The sequence below is a fragment of the Nylanderia fulva genome, unplaced genomic scaffold (genome assembly GCF_048542155.1).
Source record: "Nylanderia fulva isolate GAGA-0341 unplaced genomic scaffold, ASM4854215v1 Scaffold178, whole genome shotgun sequence".
NCBI lineage: Eukaryota > Metazoa > Arthropoda > Insecta > Hymenoptera > Formicidae > Nylanderia > Nylanderia fulva.
Window position 1 is genome coordinate 108,576 of NW_028190033.1, and position 21,705 is coordinate 130,280.

General features: G+C 36.7%; 1 long non-coding RNA gene across 1 annotated transcript; it reads right to left on the reverse strand.

Moving 5' to 3' along the window:
• Nucleotides 1-5,423: 5,423 nt before the first annotated feature.
• Nucleotides 5,424-8,773, reverse strand: LOC114942694 (uncharacterized). The gene is made up of 3 exons (XR_003821858.2): nucleotides 8,709-8,773; nucleotides 8,508-8,634; nucleotides 5,424-5,911 (listed from the first exon to the last, which is right to left on the reverse strand). It is a non-coding gene; the product is annotated as an uncharacterized LOC114942694 (long non-coding RNA).
• Between the last annotated feature and the right edge of the window lie 12,932 nt (nucleotides 8,774-21,705).

A 21,705-nucleotide genomic window follows, 5' to 3' on the forward strand; every position in this document is an offset into this window, starting at 1 on the left:
CTGTGGGTGGGCGGGCGTAAAGGCCACCAAGCATCACCTTAAGCGGGTGATTGGAGATCAAACCCTCACATACGAGGAGTTATCGACTTTGCTCTGCCAAATAGAAGCGTGCCTTAACTCAAAGCCTTTATATCCCTTATCCGCAGACCCCGCCGACTACGCGGCGCTCACGCCCGGACACTTTTTAATCGGAGAAGCTCCGATTAACATTTCAGAGCCCTCCTCCTTATCCCTCCGTTCCGCCTGAACACATACATTTACGCTGACGTCTTGTATCTAATATGCGTGATCACTTCTGGCACAGGTGGTCCAAAGAATACCTGCAACATCTTCAGCAGCTCGGAAAATGGAGAGAGCTCAAGGCAAATCTACAACCCGGCACACTCGTACTGGTAAAGGACGATTTGCAGCCTCCGACAAAATGGGCTCTCGGACGGATACGCAACGTACATCCAGGGGCGGATGGCTTAGCCCGGGCCGCCGTAGTAGACACGGCCACGACCAGACTCACCCGTCCGGTGACGAAAATCTGCCCTCTCCCAATCCAGCTGGACTGTACCGACAAGGACGAAGCAACGCCTACCCTGTGCTAGGCACCCGAGTACCTTAACGAGGCGGGCGGAATGTTCGCGAATCGATTTAGCGCGCGCCGATGATGGTCGAGATCGATAGACCGAGTCGTCACATAAACAGATGCTATCAAAACATCTTTGTATAAGGAGTCACCGTGACGATGTTTTGCGACACGGTTTATTCTATATCGCGGAGCCTATTCCTTTTGTAAACGGGTGGATCGAGGAGCTCGGGGCAAGGGGATGAGGCTCCTCAAATTCCTACGCGAGGTTTATTGGCGGTTAGTCGCCTGCGAGAACTACGAGAATAACGAGCATTCGAGAGCGATCGAATACCGTCAATTAAATTATTTGTAATTGAGCCTAGATAAAATATAATCCGTGAAGTGAAGCTGTGAGTGCGGTGACGCGTGATCTTTTTTTTCTACGATCCATCCACGACATCCTCGTCTTCACAAATCGACCTACAGCCGATTTATCGGAGCTTTCCGAACGGAGAGTTGAGAACAAAGAGATACAGTTACAAATAATTAAATTTTCGTGCTTTGGCTCTGTTGGCCGATTTAAAAAAAAAACATATTTATATTCTTAATATTGAGAGCCGATAAAAATATTTCTTTCTGATTATTTTTTTTATTTTACTGGCAAAAATTTCGTTTTTGTTTTTTAAAAATATATTTAATAGGTATAAATTGATATATAAACATTGATTGGAGTTAATTATCTTTATTAAAAATTTTTAACAGATCCATTTAATTATACATCTATATATATGTGTACATAATATATAATATACATAAATAAAAAAACAAATTAACATAACATAAAATTAACATAACAAGAAATTAACATTTTAAAATACTAACATATATATCTCTTATTAATAAAAAAATATTGTGTGGAAATTATCATATTGTAATGCTGTTATAAATCCCATACAGCACAGAACATTCCAGTTACATTGCAGCAATGTTACAATCTTTCAAGTTGCAATGTAACATTTTAGAGACATTACAAAAACAGATAATTGTAACATTTTATAAGAATATTACAGCAACATTCCAGAAATATTGCAAAATAAAATATATATTCAATTTTATTTAGTCACTAATTTGTTCATTTATACCATTTTATGTGACGGTCTTATTGATTCACACACACACACACACACACACACACACACACACACAAATAGACATTGGGAAATATATAATATTAAAAAAATATATTATTTATATATATATATATATATTTAATTATACATATATGTATATACAGGGTGTCCGGTAATGGTCGCCTCAACCGTCGTGTGCAGGTAGAGTAAGTTAAACCGAATAAGAAAGTCCTCTACCGTTTTGCGATTTTCGCAATAATTATTGTGTTATTAAATAAAAAAGATCGGCCAATCTAAGCGCGCGACGAGATGAGACGGTCCCCTGTCACACGATACACGGCGCGCGGCAAAGCGGAGGGAGGAGCGAACGCGATGGCTACGAACGGCGCGTAACGCTAAAGCTCCGCGACAACTATTTTCTCTCTTTCCCTTTTCATCTCACTTTCTTTACTAAAAACGAATCTTTTTATTTTCAAAATGGCATCTTGATTAATTATTGTAAAGTACAGTTTTGAAAAATTAATAATCGCATTGACATCATTTTCGACGATGTATCTCATTAAAATTTAACATGCATACAAAGCAAAATAAGAGTCTGATGCAAATCACACCATACACGGAGAGAATTTTCTCTTATTAGAATTTATCCTGAAAATCATGGTAATCGTGGGATAATATGGTGTAGGAAAAATATTATAAGAGTTTTTTTGATTAATATTTACTACATTAAAAATTATTAATATGAACATAGTAAAATTAATCGAGTACATTTTTTATTTTATTGTGGTAGATATTAATATTTTTATTGTGGTAAATATTAATCAGAAAAATTCTTATAAAATTCTTCCAGTACCTTACTGTCCCACGATTACCATGATTTTCAGGGTAAATTTTAAGAGAAAATTTTTTATGTGTAGTATTCGAATACGTTTTATCAAAATTTACGTTTTTAAAATAATCAATAAATGATAATAACGAGAGTGAGAGAGAAAGAGAGAGAGAGAGAGAGAGTGAGGAACGTTATTATCATAAATGATAACGTTCCTCACTCACTCACTCACTCTCTCTTTCTCTCTCTCTCCCTCTCTCATTATTATCATTTATTGATTATTTTAAAAAACGTAAAATTTTGATAGGATGTATTCGAATACTACACAGAGAAAATTTTTTCTTAAAATTTACTCTAAAAATGATGGTAATCGTGGGACAATGGTATTGAAAGAATTTTATAAGAATTTTTCTGATTAATATTTACTATAATAAAAATATTATAGAAAAGAAAGTGAGATGAAAAGGGAAAGAGAGAAAATAGTTGTCGCGGAGCTTTAGCGTTACGCGCCGTTCGTAGCCATCGCGTTCGCTCCTCCCTCCGCTTTGCCGCGCGCCGTGTATCGTGTGACAGGAGGCCGTCTCATCTCGTCGCGCGCTTAGATTGGCCGATCTTTTTTATTTAATAACACAATAATTATTGCGAAAATCGCAAAACGGTAGAGGACTTTCCTATTCGGTTTAACTTACTCTACCTGCACACGACGGTTGAGGCGACCATTACCGGACACCCTGTATATATATATATATATATATATATAGATTAAAATATAAAAATATATATATATTGTAATGTCTCTAAAATGTTACATTGCAACTTGAAAGATTGTAATATTGCTGCAATGTAACTGCAATGTTCTGTGCTGTATTGGAACTTCGTCCTTCCTAAGTATCGTATATTATTTATTAATACTTACGACATCAAAATTTTCATTCTGCTAAGCTACTAAGCTTATTGAAGAACTAACATTAATTTTCGATATTATGTGGAATTTTTGTATGATTTTGTATTTTTTAATAATTACTGTAATATAATACTGAGGAAGACTGCGTGCGGTTGAAACGTTTATTTTATAATGATTATAATTTTCGCTTAAGTTTGAGTATAGAATGTTTGTAGCTTTCACATAATGTTTTATGTTTAGTTTATACATGGAATAAATTTTATTTGACAGAACAACTCTAATAATTGCTCGGTAAGTTGGCCTTTTTATCTATCACTAGTTGTATTTACAATATACGAGCGAAACTTTGTATCAATTGATTACTAAGCTTATGTTCTTGGTTATATTGCAACTTTGAAATCTAGCACGCCGTAGTTCATGAATTGGCCGGCGATTATACCGCGAACAGCGCCCATGAAATGAGACCGTATTTTGACTTACCCTTACCACTAAAATTCTAAGGAGTTCGGTCTCCTATTCTCTAGTCTTCTTGCAGCCGATATACATACAAATATGTATGTTGTATTTATCAGTGCTCGGAATTAGTTGCTTTTTTCGAGCCGATTTTGCGAGCGACGGGGCGGGTTCCCCTACTACCGTCGAGGCTCGACGGCGGAGTCGTCGTCACTCCAGGCAACGCTATATCTTAGGAGCGTCGCTAAACATGTTCAGTTGTACATAATTTATATTTTTGTTAAATAATAACTGAATATTAACTGAATATCAACTTAATATTCAGTTATTAGTTAACAAAAATATAAATTATGTAATAATAATAACGATTTGACGGAAGGTACAACTTAACATGTTTAGCGACGCTCCTGAGATATAGCGTTGCCCGGAGTGACGACGACTTCGCCATCGAGTCTCGACGATAGTGGGGGGACTCGCCCCGTTGCTCGCAAAATCAGCTCGAAAAGAGCAACTAATTCCGAGCACTGTATTTATTATTTTAGGTTAATTAATTTGCGGAAAGCTTTAAATTGTATTTTTTATAATAAATTTTTAGTACTTATAAATGTGCGCCATATTTTAAAATATATATATTAATATATATAAACAATTAATAAGAGCTAATATTTCCTGTTTTAATTTTAAATGTGTTGTGTCTCTGAGGAAGCACGGAGAATTTTTCGGGTCTCAGCCACAGTATAAGTAAGAACAGTAGATACACTCGTGACGATTTTATTGTTATTTTGTGGCAATCATCCGCCATGTTGTTGTTTGGGCGCGCTTTTATTTGAATGTAACTGATAAACGAAACTGCTTAATAACTAACATTATTCACATTGTGACACACACACGCACACACGCACGCACACACGCACGCACACACACACACACACACACACACACACACACATAATATTAATTAAAGAATAAAAACACAATAGTTAGAAATACATTAAATGATAAAACTTTATATAATAAATCGATATATTTACAAATGCAAATACAAATACTTTAAGTAATAATTTTAATTTTAATGACTTATATTCTCTTAAAAATATTAAAATTTATAAATATCTAAATGTAATTTATATTATAAATGTATTTAAATGCAATTTATTAAACACTGTACAATTTTTATTTATTAATTTTATATATTAATATTAATTATTTTTATTATTTAAAAAATAAATAAAATTGTATTAAATTTATAATAAAAAAAAGTAATACAAACAATAATTTTAAAATATATTAAAATTTATGAGTAAAAGAAACATGCTTGAGTAAAACATTCTATTTTAAACTTTCGCGCCAGGAATCACTTTTTGGATAAAGACCATTGCATATATGATCCGATTGGCTGATCTGAACAATTAGCGCCAACTAACAATGATCCTTGTGCGAATACCGGCAGTGCGCAAATAATGAGTCATGACTTACAAGCACTTCTCATCGTATGCTGTTAGCACGGAGTGAATCGCTTAAATTCGTGATATATTTAATAATCACAGTAAATTTATCAATTTACTATCAGTTTATTATCATAACAGTGATTCTTGTACAATTATCGGCATTGTGCAAAAAAAAGAACACATTAGTGGACTATGACTTTTAAACGAGTTTCAAGTAAGACAAGGACGTTCAGGATATTCTATTGCGCGAATATGCCGTAAATCTTACCACGTGCTATTTGCACGAGATGGATCACTTCGTGATATTTATTAATCACAGTAAATATGCGTTTTGCATCTCGCGTTTCTTCGTCTCGCATAAATATAATAAATATAATATAATATTTTAGACTCATATACACCAAGCGAAGCTGAAAAGAGGTGGAATTATCTAAAGGATTGTTACAGAAAGGCCAAATTTATATTACCACTTATGAAAACGATTTTTTCATTATCAACTACTAGAGAATCCAAATTATTAGCAAAACAAGAATGCTGTGCAAGTTGTTCATGTTTCAATTTTCACTCGCAATATCCATACTTATATTGTTCCTAAAAATTAAAATATATATGCAAAATTAATACCTAATCAAACCATCACATACCAATGCTCAAGCTCGTATGACAATAAAAACAATGATAAATTATTAAATTAAGGCCATGTGTAACGAGCAATACGATATTATTTTATTATTTAGAGGAAAATTCTTAATTTGAAATAATAATTACACAAACGTTTCGAGCACTACTTGCTTCTCTTCAGTGCGCAAAAAAATAGTGATAATAAATAACGATAATAAATAAATACATAAAATTCTAATAAAAAATCCGCAATACATAGTCAATATAAGTTATATAGTTAAGTCATAGTTAAAACGCAAAATATATTTACAATGAATTGAAACCATTAAAATAGTTCTACAAAGTAAGAACCCAATTAGAAGCAGAATGATTCGTCCGGTTATTCATAAAATATTTTAGAATTATTAATAAAAACTCGGAGTGACACTTATACATTACTCCAGACGAACCACTTATCGTTATTTGACGAAAGTCCCTCGATCTGGCAATGATTATGTCCATCCTCTCCAAATTATTTGATATTTGTTAACTGAATTTAAAGAATTTATTTAATTGTAAAATAGGATTCCACTAATGTGTATGTAAAAAGGATTAAAAATTACAAATTAAATTAAATACTAAAATATTGAACCTTTATGCTTACAAATTGTTCCGAATAACTTGAGATGACGATGCTTCTAATTGTTGTTGGCCTTATTGTTAGTACTTGACTGTTGTCTAGTCTTTTAAAAATCGAATAAATAGGTGTCAGATCTCACAAAATAAACATTTACATAAGTCTAAAAATTCGATATTTCTTCTAGAATGTCGAAATACGCGTAGACAACATTATTATTATTGTTATGCACGTTTTTGTCCTTGTGGACTTTAATTAATTTGTTAAGATTATTTAGACAACAGTATCCTACTCTGAAATCTGATTTTTTTATTGTCGATGCTATTGTCTCAGAAATGTTATTAATGTATGGAATAACGAAAAATTTTTTCTTTCTATTATCTTCTGCAATTTCTTTTTTTCTATTGTTGTTAAACTGACCATTGTTTAAAACTCTTATTCTCTTATTTATTTCTTTAAAGATTAAATGAATAGGGTAACCGTTGTCCAATAATATTTTAATACACAGTTCTAAATTTTTCTTATGATATATGGGATGAGATAATAACAATGCCTTATTAATAAGATTATAAATTACTCCTATTTTGTGGCACATAGGGTGACTCGATAAAAAAGATAGTACTCTACCTGAACATGTCTTTTTTTGAAACCAATCTAAGTGTATGACGTTATCTATTATTTTAATGTTTAAATCCAGAAAATTTATGCTTCTATTAATTTCGTATTCAATCGTAAATTGTAGTCGTTGATTGTAACTATTAAACTTATTCAGTAAACTATCAATTTTATTCTTTGGTGCCACCATAATAATGTCGTCTACATATCTATAATATATTTCGATACCAATGTCCAATTCATTAATTATTGATTCTTCAAGATCTTGCATAACAATATTAGCAATTATTGGCGATAACGGGGAACCCATAGGTGTGCCATAAACTTGCTTGTATACAATGTCATTGAATGTGAAGTATGTTGACGACAATATAAATTTAACCATGGAAATGAATTCATTTTTTGGAATTAATGTGTGTGTATTGATATAATTCCATCTATTGCTCACACTTTCTATTGCAAGATCTATCGGAATGTTAGTGAATAGTGAAACCACGTCTAATGATATTAGAATATCTTCCGCACCAATTTTCTTACCCGCTAGCTTGCTGTAAAGTTCAAAACTATTATTTACATTACTTTTTCCCGTAGGAATACTATTTCAAGTTATTCGGAACAATTTGTAAGCATAAAGGTTCAATATTTTAGTATTTAATTTAATTTGTAATTTTTAATTCTTTTTACATACACATTAGTGGAATCTTATTTTACAATTGAATAAATTCTTTAAATTCAGTTAACAAATATCAAATAATTTGGAGAGGATGGACATAATCATTGCCAGATCGAGGGACTTTCGTCAAATAACGATAAGTGGTTCGTTTGGAGTAATGTATAAGTGTCACTCCGAGTTTTTATTAATAATTCTAAAATATTTTATGAATAACCGGACGAATCATTCTGCTTCTAATTGGGTTCTTACTTTGTCGAACTATTTTAATGGTTTCAATTCATTGTAAATATATTTTGCGTTATAACTATGACTTAACTATATAACTTATATTGACTATGTATTGCGGATTTTTTATTAGAATTTTATGTATTTATTTATTATCGTTATTTATTATCACTATTTTTTTGCGCACTGAAGAGGAGCAAGTAGTGCTCGAAACGTTTGTGTAATTATTATTTCAAATTAAGAATTTTCCTCTAAATAATAAAATAATATCGTATTGCTCGTTACACATGGCCTTAATTTAATAATTTAAAATATATATATTGTTATAAGAGTACGTAAGATTCAATAGAGAAAATATTAAACATAAATATTAAATATTAGAAATTGCATACACAGGACTCAACACTGTTAATAGATAAAATACAATGAATACTTACCATGTCGTATGAACTGTCGAAATTATTGTAAAATAATATAATATATTTACGTATGATACGCGATTAACAGGTTATGTCTTCTATTCCGGTCCGGGTTCCATAAAATGTTTGCCATGGGGAACCCATACTACAAAAAACGGAATGAAATTGAACGGAATCATTCTAATTGGTTAGTCTTCTATCTAGTTTTATTTCCGTTACCGTTCCTTTCCGCTATTTCTTCCTTCATCGGGATGCACCTTTAGGGTGCCGTCACATGCGGCGTAAGAAGCGTACGCGCGTACTGCTGCGTACTTTTGTATTTTAGTAATATGCCAGAACTTACGCCATTTAAAAAATGCTCTTTCACATGGAGCGTATTTCGTTAAATTTCGTGTAAAGCGTAATAAATCTAACCAATAAAGATTAGAGTTTCTGTTGTAGAACACAGCAGAAATACTAAAATCGATTTTCTATTGGTTATTATTATTTAGGCGTATTGCTAAATACGCGCCATGTGATATAGGTACCTGGTATTTATTGTAAAATATGCGTAATCATAGCTTAGGTTAAGTATGTAATGATGAAATAAATGGATAAGGTGCAGCGTGTATAAGTAAAAAGTATGTTAATAATAAATAATAATAAATAAATAAGAAAATATGTAAATAAAGAAATAAAAATATTATTTTAACAGGTTTCATTCATATAGTTCAGCAATTAAATACTCAAAAGTGCTAATATATAATGAATTAGTTAATACTATTAATTTTCAGAAATTCTCAGAACAATTTTTAGCATCCTTTTTTTGAACATTTTTGAAAGATGCATCAATTCATAAAGATTTTAAAAATTTTGAAGATTTTCTATATGAATTAACACATCGTTCAAAAAAAAAAATTAAAAAAATTGTTGAGACATTCTGAAAATAATTTTTACCAGAGATAATCTCAAAATTATTTTGTTATATTGTGCAAACGATGAATTATATCTAAATTGAATGGATAATTTTTATTTCTAAAATTTGTTCTTACCCAAATTTGGTTATTCATTTTTTCAGCACACATCGCAAAATTATGAAATTATACGCAAATCGCATAAATACAATTGTTGTAACTATGCAACTTTTCGGCAGCTTACGCAAAAAATTGAATTCAGCGTATCGGTATTACGTTAAATCACTAGATGAATTTGCGTATGATAACTAAAACGAGGTAATTGGTTGATTGAGTTTGGCGTAAGTTACGCATACGCTGGCGTATATATTTTACGCCGCATGTGACGGCACCCTCAGGCTCTAGCGGTCCTGAGTTTACTAATTTGGGTAGAGAGACAGCAGGAAAATTATATTCTTAGAAGAGTGTAAAGTCTTGGTAGGAATTCTTAGACGATTCCACTAATTCGTTAATTATATTATCAATCTCTTCAAGAGTAATTGGAGATAAAGGTTCTATTTTATATTAAAAATTGTCGATTGATCTTGAACCTTGAGGTAGGTCAGAAGAAATTACCCCTTGAGACTCGGGTAATTGCTTATCTCCGGATAATCTCTCTTTAGAATTTGATAAACTATTCGCGATAGATCTATATTTCTTAATTAATGAAGAGTGCGCTTTTTCTTACGGACGAGTTTGTTTTTCCGGTTGGCCATCTACAGAGGTATGTTCATTCTTATTGTATTATTTAGTTAGTTATTAGAAAATGATAAAGTTGAACTGAGAGTTAAAGAGATTAATTCTCACTTGATTCCACACGGAGATGAAAATCTTCTCTGTTGTTCTTGGTGGCTATGCCTAGGCTGTAATTCTCCTGGGGGATTTCGGTCTCAGGATGAAGTTGGTAAAACAGACGTGGACTGATTTTATGTTACTTTAGTTCTTTATTCCTTCCTTTATGAACAATTTCTAAGTCTGTGACTTATAATCGTACAATTGGAGTTTACGAATTAAAACTATCAGATAAGTTTAACTAGAATGATAGACTAGCATAAGAAATCACGAAAAGATCTAAGTACAAGTTGACACGAATAGCTCGATTAACAGTAGTCGGCTAAGTGTAGGCTTTGGAAAATAGTAATACAAAATGCTTTATTCTAGAAGTTGACACGGAGTGCTCGCAGGACGCGTAATCCGCGGTTTATATACCCTTTGGAGGACCGGGGCGTGCTTAGATTTTGACAGGTTTTAAGAACTTTTAAGTCTCTTTAAGAACTCTTTTAAGAACTTGGCTTGCATCATCGAAGAGGGGAGTACAACGGCGAAGAGGATGATCCAGCAGCGAAGATAATTCGTTGGCGCAGAATAACTATAATTCTTAATAGTCGAATGGAAATCTTTACAATACTTTACTGAATTGCTTATTTTATGAAATATTAATATTTGTCATTATAATTTGTACTAAAGGTTTAAATTGCGTGCCCTAGAAGCCTTTGCAAAATGTGGAGATTGTAATTCTTTAGGTATTTGTTATGATAATAATTGTAAGATTTTGTTTAAAGCGTGCAACGTTATTCTGTAAAAGATTCAAGGGCTAGTTTTTGATAGTTGTAGCTTACAATGATAAAAATAATAATATTTCGCCTTCTAAATCTTTGGTCCGGCGTAGAGCATTGGTTTTTTCCTAAAGTTCAGGAATGCGGCAAGGGAGTTATGCCGAGGTCAAATTACAAGCCATCGTGTCGCCAAATCGATTTCTACGAATACTTATGTCTAGTGGTACATTTATTGCTCTTTGTTTGGTCTTTTTACGCATTAATAATATTGATCGATCAATTGTGGCATACTAGATTTATGATATATGATATTTATAGTTAATCAAAAGGTCTATAATTTATTATTTATGGATCCATAATTCATTAATGCAATATTGAAAGATTTACATATTCAAATGTGTACTTGGGTAATTCTTAATCGTACTTACAGAATCATGTTTAGGTATGAACTCTGGAAGAATTAGTGTATTTTCAGTTATCATATGAATTTTAATGTGAGTAGGATTCTGTAAATTTGATTAAAGAATAAGTTGTTTTAGAATTAATAATACATCGCGTTGCATTACAATTTACTTTAGGGAGGAGTAAATTAACATTCTTAATCCTTAAATCTTGTGCCTGATAGTATTAATATTTATCATACTTATTATTTATATTGTTTAATATTATTGTAATAGAGGTGTATCAATAAGTGCTCCTGTAAGGGAATATCTGGTTAGTTCCGCTAGTTACATGCTGTTTCTGGGGTCCCTAGATGATGCTTGATTAGTCGCGTGGTTAGGACTAGATAGAGAGGTGCTTGGTTCCTAGACGAAGGACCCCAGATCTGATGGTTTTAACTATTAATACAAAAATAGTCGAATTAGAGCAATTAGTTTAAGATATAATGATTGTAGTCTTATTTCTACAAGAATATGAATAGCGCGCAATAATTATACTGAGAACGAAAAAATTAAAATAGACGGAACGTCACACTAATTGTGACGTCCCGCCATTGGTCGAAACCCTAAATTTTTTGCTTTTACATCATTTCTTGCGAGAACCCATATAATTAACTATTTTGAGAATGATTTAATTTAGAATTAGACGTTTTTATTATTTACCGTTAGTAATACCGACATAGGAAATCTTCTAGTTGTAACTAGTCTAGGGACTAGCAACGCGACCAATCCAACACAACAAGCGTATATCTATAAATTACTAGACATCGCCATCTCTTACAACCCTAAGGGTGCGATTACATGGACGCGCGGAAACGCGGAAACGCGGAAACGCGGAAGAGAAAGTAACTAAACTTTACTAGAGTCCCGCATTTCCGCGCGTTCCGTTCCGTCTGTTTTGATTGCCTTATATTACATGGAGCACATTTTGAGCGGAAAAGCGGAAGAAAAAGTAACTAAACTTTACTAGAGTTCCGCTTTTCCGCTCAAAATGTGCTCCATGTAATATAAGGCAATCAAAACAGACGGAACGGAACGCGCGGAAATGCGGGACTCTAGTAAAGTTTAGTTACTTTCTCTTCCGCGTTTCCGCGTTTCCGCGTTTCCGCGCGTCCATGTAATCGCACCCTAACGGTATGAACGATAAATGCAAAATATAATCAATGTGTGCCAACCTATTAATCAATGTGTGAACTCTATAATCGACATGTTTGAAATTGAGTAATCTTATTTATGGAATAGTTAAAATGACGAATCCTTTGAATAGATATTTTAATCACACAATGGTGAATGAATTATAAAAATTGATAAATTCTAATGACCGACTATTTGTCATAAAATATTCCATAAAATCTTTTCTTTGAATTATAAGATAACAAAAACGATGCGCCTCAATTGTAATTATATTTATGGAACCTTACTATCTTTATCACTATTATTAATGATTGAAACTACTCAGATTCTTGCAACTTAGTATCAGTGATGTTATTCTCCTTTTGCAATATATTTACATAAATAAGGACTCCATGAATATAACGACATTTCATCGTAACTATATAAGAATATACCACGTTCTGAAATCATAATTATATAATTTAGCAATCATAACTTCATTTCATTATATTAAAATTGCAACAACTAGAATATAGCAGAGAATTATATAGAGAACGATTTCAGAAACGTATAGAAGCTAGCAAGCGAACAATAGAACCCCAACGTGCGGCTACCGCTTGATCTTTCTTTGTCTGCCGGACCGCCCCCGATCTTGATACGATAAGCAATCTCGCGTCTTTCGGGATGCTAACACCTGCACGTCACGAGCCTCGAGAATCAACAAATCATAGACTTTTACGACTTATTTTCTCTTAGATTTTCTCGTCGTCTATCACCTTATATGGTCATGATAGACTCTCTTGACCATATTTGGTCATAAGAAGAGCTCACTCGTGCCTTCTCAGAACCCCCAAACCACCCCTTCTCTTATAAGAAAATTTATTATGATATTTTCCTGGAAAAGCGTTTTCGTGGGAATCCTCCCACCCAAAAATTCGCACTCGACCTCAAAATTTTTCGGTTTCGAGGGATATATAAACCCTAGAAAGTCTGGCCGGACGACGGCATTTCATCATAATCACGGGACCGCATATCATCATAAAAAGTTACAGTGTACACTTTAAATTGTCGCTAGCCAAGAAGTGCAGCAACAATTTCGTACCATCCTAAAATCATCATAACAATCTATAACGCGAATCTCGAAATATATAACTTTGTCAACGACACTTAACCGCTGTAACCCAGCGTAAATTTGTAACTTAGTACATTGTTCAAGTCACGGGTTAGCCGTCGAACTCGCTGACTTCTTAATTTTTAATCGCGCATAATTTGTAACCGGATTAAAAGACGAATAAAGAACTTCAGAGCATCGTACGACCGAGCGTTTGATTTCGCCATAAGCACCCCCGACCGAGGTCCTTGCGAGGGAGCGAAGCTGGCCAGGTACATCACAGGTCTACGAAGAGTTCGTCGTCTTAAAGGTAGGAATCTGTTAAACACACAGATCATTATCCAATCACCTTTTTTTTTTTTTTTTTTTTTTTTGGTAACTCTGGGGAAACCTCATGGTACCGTCCGCCTCCGGGTAGAGGCGGGGGTTATGTGGGACTCCCTGCCCCGCCTGGCCGGCCCGCCGTAGCCGGAGAGCCGGGATCGGCGAGCCGGAGAGCCGGGACAGGACCTACCGCACTAAAACCCCAGAGGATGTCCTTCGCGGGCGTTGTACAGGGGACGGCCAGGATGCTGGAATCCCATGCCGTCTAGCCGCCCCCCCCCCCCGCCTTATCCCTCCTTGGGAGGGTGCCGCGGAAGGCGACACCCTCCTCCCCGTCATTGTACGGGTTTCTTCGCGGTTGCGGCGCAGGGCGACATTGACCCCACGCCACGCCCTCTCAAAGAGTTTGAGGAGCGGAGCCATGGCCCGAGAACTCCCGCTCGAGCCATCGCCCCTCGCCCCCCCCCAGTGTCGCAACCCCCGGACCCCCAGAGGGTGGTCCGGTTCGGCGGTTCACTGAGGGAGCCCTCATCAGGGAGTTCCTCTCAGAAGGGGAGAAACCCCCTTCCGTGGACGTTATTGCCCTCCCACCGGTGCTCTAAGGCTTCCGGTAAGAGGGCCCCACGCGTCACGTCTCCGTCTGTGAGAGGGGGCCAGGCACCCATACGGAAGGACAAGTCCGCCCGCAGGGGATACGTGGCCCCCCCTTTCTAGGTCCCCCCAGCTGCGGCATCCTTCCTTTCCCTAGGGGGGTTAGAGTCCGCACGCAGCCAGGGGGGCCCCTTCCTCTCTCGGAGAGTGCGGGGGGGAGGGGAGCGCCTAGGCGCTCCCATGTCCCCCCCGACACCTTCACCCGGCGCTTGACGACGCCGGAGTTTTATGGGTACCCCTTCCCCGATCCCCGCCGCCGCACATAGCCGCGACCTTAGCCACGACCACCGACAACGGGGAAGAGGGAGGGAGACCCCCACCCCTAGGCCCCGCAGGGGGTGTCATAAGACACCCCCGCTCCTCAAGCCTATGCCGGCACCTGGCCGGCCGGAGGAAGTCCACGCAAAGTGGACACCTCGGGCCAGCCAGGCACCCTGCCGCCTTGTGGCCAGAGGAGCCGCAGTTATAACAGCGGCTACCCCTGTCCACCAGCGAGGTGCACCGGTGCCATGTGTGGCCGGCACACAGACACCGGTAGCACCTCGCTACCCCCATGGCGTTAGCGTCGGTCGCCCCACCGACGCCAACACCCCCCCTCTTCTTCTTCCTCCCCTCTCCGTCGCTGGGGGCACCCTCCTCACCACTATTAGCGGTGCTGGTGATGCCCGTGGTGGTGGTAGTCCCTCTCCCTTTCACCCCTCTCCCCCTCCCTCCCTTCTCCCCCCTTACATCCCCATTCCCCTTCCTTACCACCCTCACCTATTCCCCAGCGGCGGCACTTTCCTCCTTTCTCCTTTTCAGGGTCCCCTGGACCCCCTCCCCTCCCATAATCTCGCCGAGGCGCCTCTCCACTAGCCCCAGCCGGTCCGAGCTGGCTGCCAGCTCCGAGGATATCTCCTCCAGCCTGGCCTCCAGCCCCACCGGCACAGGAGCCATGGCCCTCGACGCCCTGGCCACCTCTGTCTGCGTCCCCTCATCCCGGAACTTCTTTGCGGGGTGTGGGGTCGCTTCCGTCTGTATTCCCCGGTCCCGGAGTTCCTTTCCGGGACCGGGGGGCGCCTCCGTCTGCACCCCCCGCTCCCGGAGCTTTTTTCCAGGACCAGGGGGCGCCTCCGTCTGAACCCCCCGACTCCGGAACTCCCTTCCGGGACCAGGGGGCGCCCCCGTCTGCACCCCCCGATCCCGGAACTCCCTTCCGGAGTCAGGGGCGCACTCATCTCCTCCCCAAGCCGGGCGCATTCACGGCGTGTTAAGTCAGCGACTATGTATGCCTAATTCTGCGCCCAGCCCTGCACGAACCTGGTGAAGCGCTTCACCTGAATGCCGATGTCCTCCCTCACCAGGTCCGCGTCCTTCCCCTTCAGAAGGAGGTCGATGCCTCCTATGAACGACCTGATCCCCAACATCGCACTCTCCAGTATGTCGAGGGATCTATAAAACTGCTCCGCATTGGGAATCTCTGCATCAGCGTACTCCCAGTACGGGGCAATGTCTCTTCATTCGAGACCTGGCAGCAACCCTGCCAGTCTCTCGCCGTCCGAGGTCTGGGGCTCCACCTCCATTGGAGCCCCAGATCTCGCTCCTTCCTCTGCTCTCAGCCCGTCGCTCGTTGACGACGGGGCGGAGGCCGGGACTGTACCCCCCTCCCCACCGGGCCCTGAAGCATCCGATTCCCCTGGGCCGGTACGTTTTTGCGTTTTCTTTCGCCCCATCCATGTTGTTTTTTGGTTTTTTTACTTGGTGGCCTTCCAAGGGTGGCGGGCCGAAGCCCTTTTGGCCCCACCAGGCCCATCCACACACACATTCACCCGGGAGCCAACCAGATCTCACCCACAGCCCGTTCGGCATAAGAGGCCCTGCCGGGGACCGGAGTCCCCGCCGACATGGCCTGTGGGATCATTGATCCAGCGCTCCCGACATAAACACACACACCAGCTCGGGACCCCCGGGTGCGCGAGACCCGTACCCCACAGGGAGGGCACATGACCCCCCCCCTGCAGAGTCCCTGAGGGTGCCCTCCTATACCGGAGGGCCGGTGTACTTCCCTACAGGAGGTACCGATCACTCTTGGCACCCTTCGCAAGGTTATTCCCCTGCGAAGGGTGAGCCCCCCCACCACGACAAGGTGGTGGTCGACGGGGGGGATTATCCAATCACCTTCCAAATATCCTATCAATAAGAAATTACATCAATATTAGATTCTAACATAAAGACAGATCTCCTGTTATTATTCTAATGATTCCTTTCATTCTCATTCTCATATTTCTATCGCACCGAGTTCGGAATAACGCACCAAAGACCTTTCTCCCACCAACTTTCCTTCACCTCTAAGAGCGCTATTGTCTATGTCGTGCACCTCACTGCACTGTATTGTAGACATTTCCCTCACCTCTCCCCTTCCTAATAAAATGATACTAGGAGATCAATAATTTAACAAACATTATTTTAATAAATTCCTTAGTTAATTTGAATTAGTTCAATAGACGCAATCCCTCTCAATTGTACCCTTATATTAAATTAATAACCATTTTCCTACTATTCTATATCGTATTATAAATGAAAACATTAAAACAGAAGATCGCACGTCGGAATAAAAGAAAACACAGAGCAGGAAAGAAAGTTCGTGCTAAACGTGCCGCATCTACTCTACGTTGTGTCGCACGACGGTCAACAAATAATAAACCTCGCGTCAAAACGTGTGAAAAAATTACCTTTTCTCCGGAGACTATAAAAAGATTGAAGACTTCATCTATTGAGCTAAATCTTGACAATAGGCTCGTAGCGAACAAAGGAACTCCCTTTCATATTGAGATCGAACCCTCAATCAATCAACCTCTTAATTCCCTTGAATTCACGACTCCTGAACTAACAAGTTCAATCGATTCTTTAATAGAAGAAACACTTAATTATTTTGATCTCGGACCCAATTTCCGAGAGTTATCACCAATCTCAGACAAAGGAATTCCCCTTGACTCTGGAATAGAATCCTTGCCAAAAGAATCATCATTATTTACAGAACTTTGCGATTTAATGTCGGAAATAGAGGAGAAATCTCCCAGGACCTAATAAAATTCTTAGAACAGTGTCCGGATATCTCGTTTAAAATCAATCAACATGCTAATTATTTAAATATGTAACTATTCTCCTATTGTCTACCTAAATTCAATTGACGGGATCCAACGGTAAATTAACAAAGATATTAATACGACACTGATGCAATCTCCATCAGTACATTTTCCTTATTAATATCTCCCTAACAATATCTCCTTATTAAATTTGATACCTCACTACTATTCTATGCCTCATGAAGACGCGAAAACAGAAGATCGAATATCGAAAGAAACGTAATCGTAGAGCAGGTAAAAAGTATCGTGCTAACCGCGCCGCATCTACCTTACGTTGGCTTCAGCGACAAGCCCTTGACAAAACCCTCTTTACGGACGAAAGAACCTTCCCAGACACAAAGATCGAACCCTCAATTGGCGAACTATCTAATTCTTTTGATTTCAACGACGACTTTTTCGAATCGTCATTATTCACGGAACTGTGCGATTTAGTATTGGAAATAGAGAAGGAAATCTCTCAGGATCTAATAAAATTCTTGGAAGAACAATGTCCGGATATCTCATTTAAAATCAATCAATACGCTAGTTATTTGAATATTTGAATCATTTCTCAAATGTCATCAGAATTTACTATTGAAGAAAATCGGAAATTGATTAACGAAGAAATTCATACAATAATAAGTATAATTATAGCCCTATTAACAGACGTTTTAGAGGGAAACATCGATCTAGACCAATTTCTCGTCTGTTTAGATAACATTCCTGATCTATTGCACACGATAAACGCGAGATTTTACTGAAACCGATAACTCAAGTAAATTAAATAATCGTTTAATAATAGGACCCCATGAGGGATTCTCAAGACCTTAGATTCGAGAGTTATATAATATTTTCGTTATTGAATTTACTAATTAATAACTACTTAAACGGGGAAATTACGGTTGATCAATTGATAAATTCATTAGATAGTTTAGAAAGAATCGCTAGTAGAAATCCTTTTTTCACTAGTAACTAGAATTCCCCATCCCCAACGTCCCAATACTCGGTCCCTAGTTCCACAGTATAGTCCGTGCTCTCGGCGTCCCTGAGGTATAGCCGGTGTAAGCAGGTTGCCTCATAAAAAATAGAGAACGCCCCATTCTTTCTAGCCTAGGAATAGAGAGAGTAGGAAGGTCACTAGGACATGACACTGATACTGAAATGAGACGATGTGATTGGTCGGCGTAAATTACCGCAAGTTACGCGTACGTAAGTTACGCTTCATGTGACCGCACCTTAACATATAATATGAAAGTCTATGAATATGAGACGAAAAATGATAGAAACGAAAAACATGAAGAGAGACTTCGGAACTCTTTAATGATATGCCATCTCGCTCGCTCTTTACTGGTTCTCGCTGTCGCTTCGACGTCTCGGGAATCTTTCCCTATCTGTGCAATAATTTAGGAATCCAAATATTTTATATGTATATAAAAATTAAAATTTTTAATTTACATTTAATTGAATTGAAAATAATTTTAATGGATTAATGAAACTTTTGCGATTAAAACAACACCAAACACGGCATAAATCGGATAATTTTTTAATTAGACAGGTAATTAAAAGTCCAATTGGGTTCAATTTTTATCACTCACACTGCTTTTTTTCATTTATGCAAATTAGAATATTTATTTATGTAAAATAAAATTAATTTAACAGTTTTATTTTTTCTTTTTGCACTTGTAAGGCAATGTTTTATACTGATACACAACTAAACAATTTTTATTTTACATAATCTTATTTTATACATTTTATCTAATATAAAATGAAGCAAATAAAACGCTATTGCAAAAGTTAAAAAAGTTAAAAAATTATTAAATCAATAGTTTTACATAATTAAATATTCTAATTTGCATAAATGAGAAAAAATGTCAATGACATGAATTGCACCCGAGTTAACAGCATGATAACCGCATATTTTATAGTGTATGTACTACGCCGACTTCTCGAAAATCAATTTAACCGAGCCGAATATAAAAATTGCCATATATTGTTTAAATTAATTTTTTTCGACAATAATTAATTGTAAGCTTTACACCCTATCCCTTTACTGGCAAAAAATATTTCTATTCTATCTCAAATATTTAGTAAGTCATCTCTATATATAATGACTTTTGGGCTGGAAAATAAATAATAAAATATTTTAATAAGAAGCAAATTAAAAAGATATGCACAATTAAAAAAATCAAATATAGTAGGCCAACTAAACGAGCAAATAAATAAGGTGTAAAAATTTTTATTAATAGTTAGATAATTAAAGTAACATTTCGTTACAGAAACGATATAAATTGTAAACGTTTCGACTGCACTACAGTCTTTATCAATACATAAAAGTTAAATATTAAAATACAAAGTTAAATGTTAAAAATACAAAGTTAGTTAAATATTAAAATATAAAATTAAAACGATTCTTCGCTGTTGACCAATAGATATGCAAGGCAGTTGGTCTGAGATGCCAAGTTATGCGACATTTAAACATGCTGCGGATGTAATACGCGAATTAAATCAATGTCAGAGAAAATTAAAAAATCTTTCAACTTACATTATCGTTTTAACAAGTCCTTTTTCCCGATATTTCAAGTGTGTGTTGCGAAGTCTGAATAACAAATGTCAAAATAGAGAGCGTGATGTATTTATTTATTACCAATGTTTTTTCTAAATTATGATTCAGCAAATTTACTAAGTATGTCAAAATAACTACTGTATAACAATTCGGTGTCTTTATTTAAATTAATTCCATTTTTCTGTTCTTTAATGTGGATCATTTCAGATATTAGTCTTTTATGGTAATTCTTTTCATGATCCATAATTTTAATATTGTCCCAGTCAAATGTATGTTGTTCGTTTAGAATGTGTTCCGTGACAACCGAATGTCTAGCAGAGTCTAATTTTATATTATTTTTATGTTCTTTAAGTCTCGTTCCTAACTGTCTTTTTGTCTGTCCGACATATGTGGCGTCACAATCGTTGCAATTCAATTTATAAATAACGTTAGAATTCGTGGGGTAATTATTTCTGTCCTTATGAACTTTTATGAAGTCATTCAATTTTTTAATGCAACGATATCCTACCACTACGTTAGGTCTTCTTATTGCTGAAGCAACTTTCTCAGATATTGATTCTATATATGGTATGACAAAATATTTAATGTTAGTATTAATATTATTAGTATCTGTTATATTGTTATTATTAGGCTTGTTAAATTTCTTAGTTGAGAGATTTTTCAATCTGCGTTTTATTTTTATGAAAATTAGATCAAGAGGATAACCGTTGGATAGCAAAATGTTAATAGCTTTCTCTATATTTTTTTTGTGAAATTGCGGATGTGATAGTAATAAAGCTCTATCTACCAAGTTATAAATTGTTCCTATTTTATGACAAGTTGGATGATTTGAAAAAAATGAAAGTAATCTACCTGAGAATGTCTTTTTGTGATACCAATCTAAATAAATTTTATTATCTATTACTTTGATCATTATGTCTAAAAAGTTTATACACCGATTATCCTCTTTTTCCAATGTAAATTGTAGTCTATCATTATAATTGTTGAATTCGTTCAAAACATATGTAATATTGTCAGCGGAAGTGCATAAAATAATGTCGTCTACATAACGGAAATAAAAAGTTATTTCGCAATTTAAATTACTAATTACCAATGTTTCCAAGTCCTGCATGACTATATCGGCAATGATCGGAGAAAGTGGGGAACCCATAGGAGTCCCATAAATTTGTTTGTAAGTTATGTTATTGAAAGTGAAAAATGTAGAAGTTAATATAAATTTTATCATACCTATGAATTCATTTTTGGGAATCTTTGTGTGTGACTCTATAAAATGCCATCTATTATTGATACCATTTAATGCAAGATCTACGGAAACATTAGTAAATAATGAAACAACGTCCAATGAAACTATTATGTCGGAATCTTGTATTGTTTTCCCTGATAGAATGTTGCATATATCAAAACTGTTATTTACAAAACTGT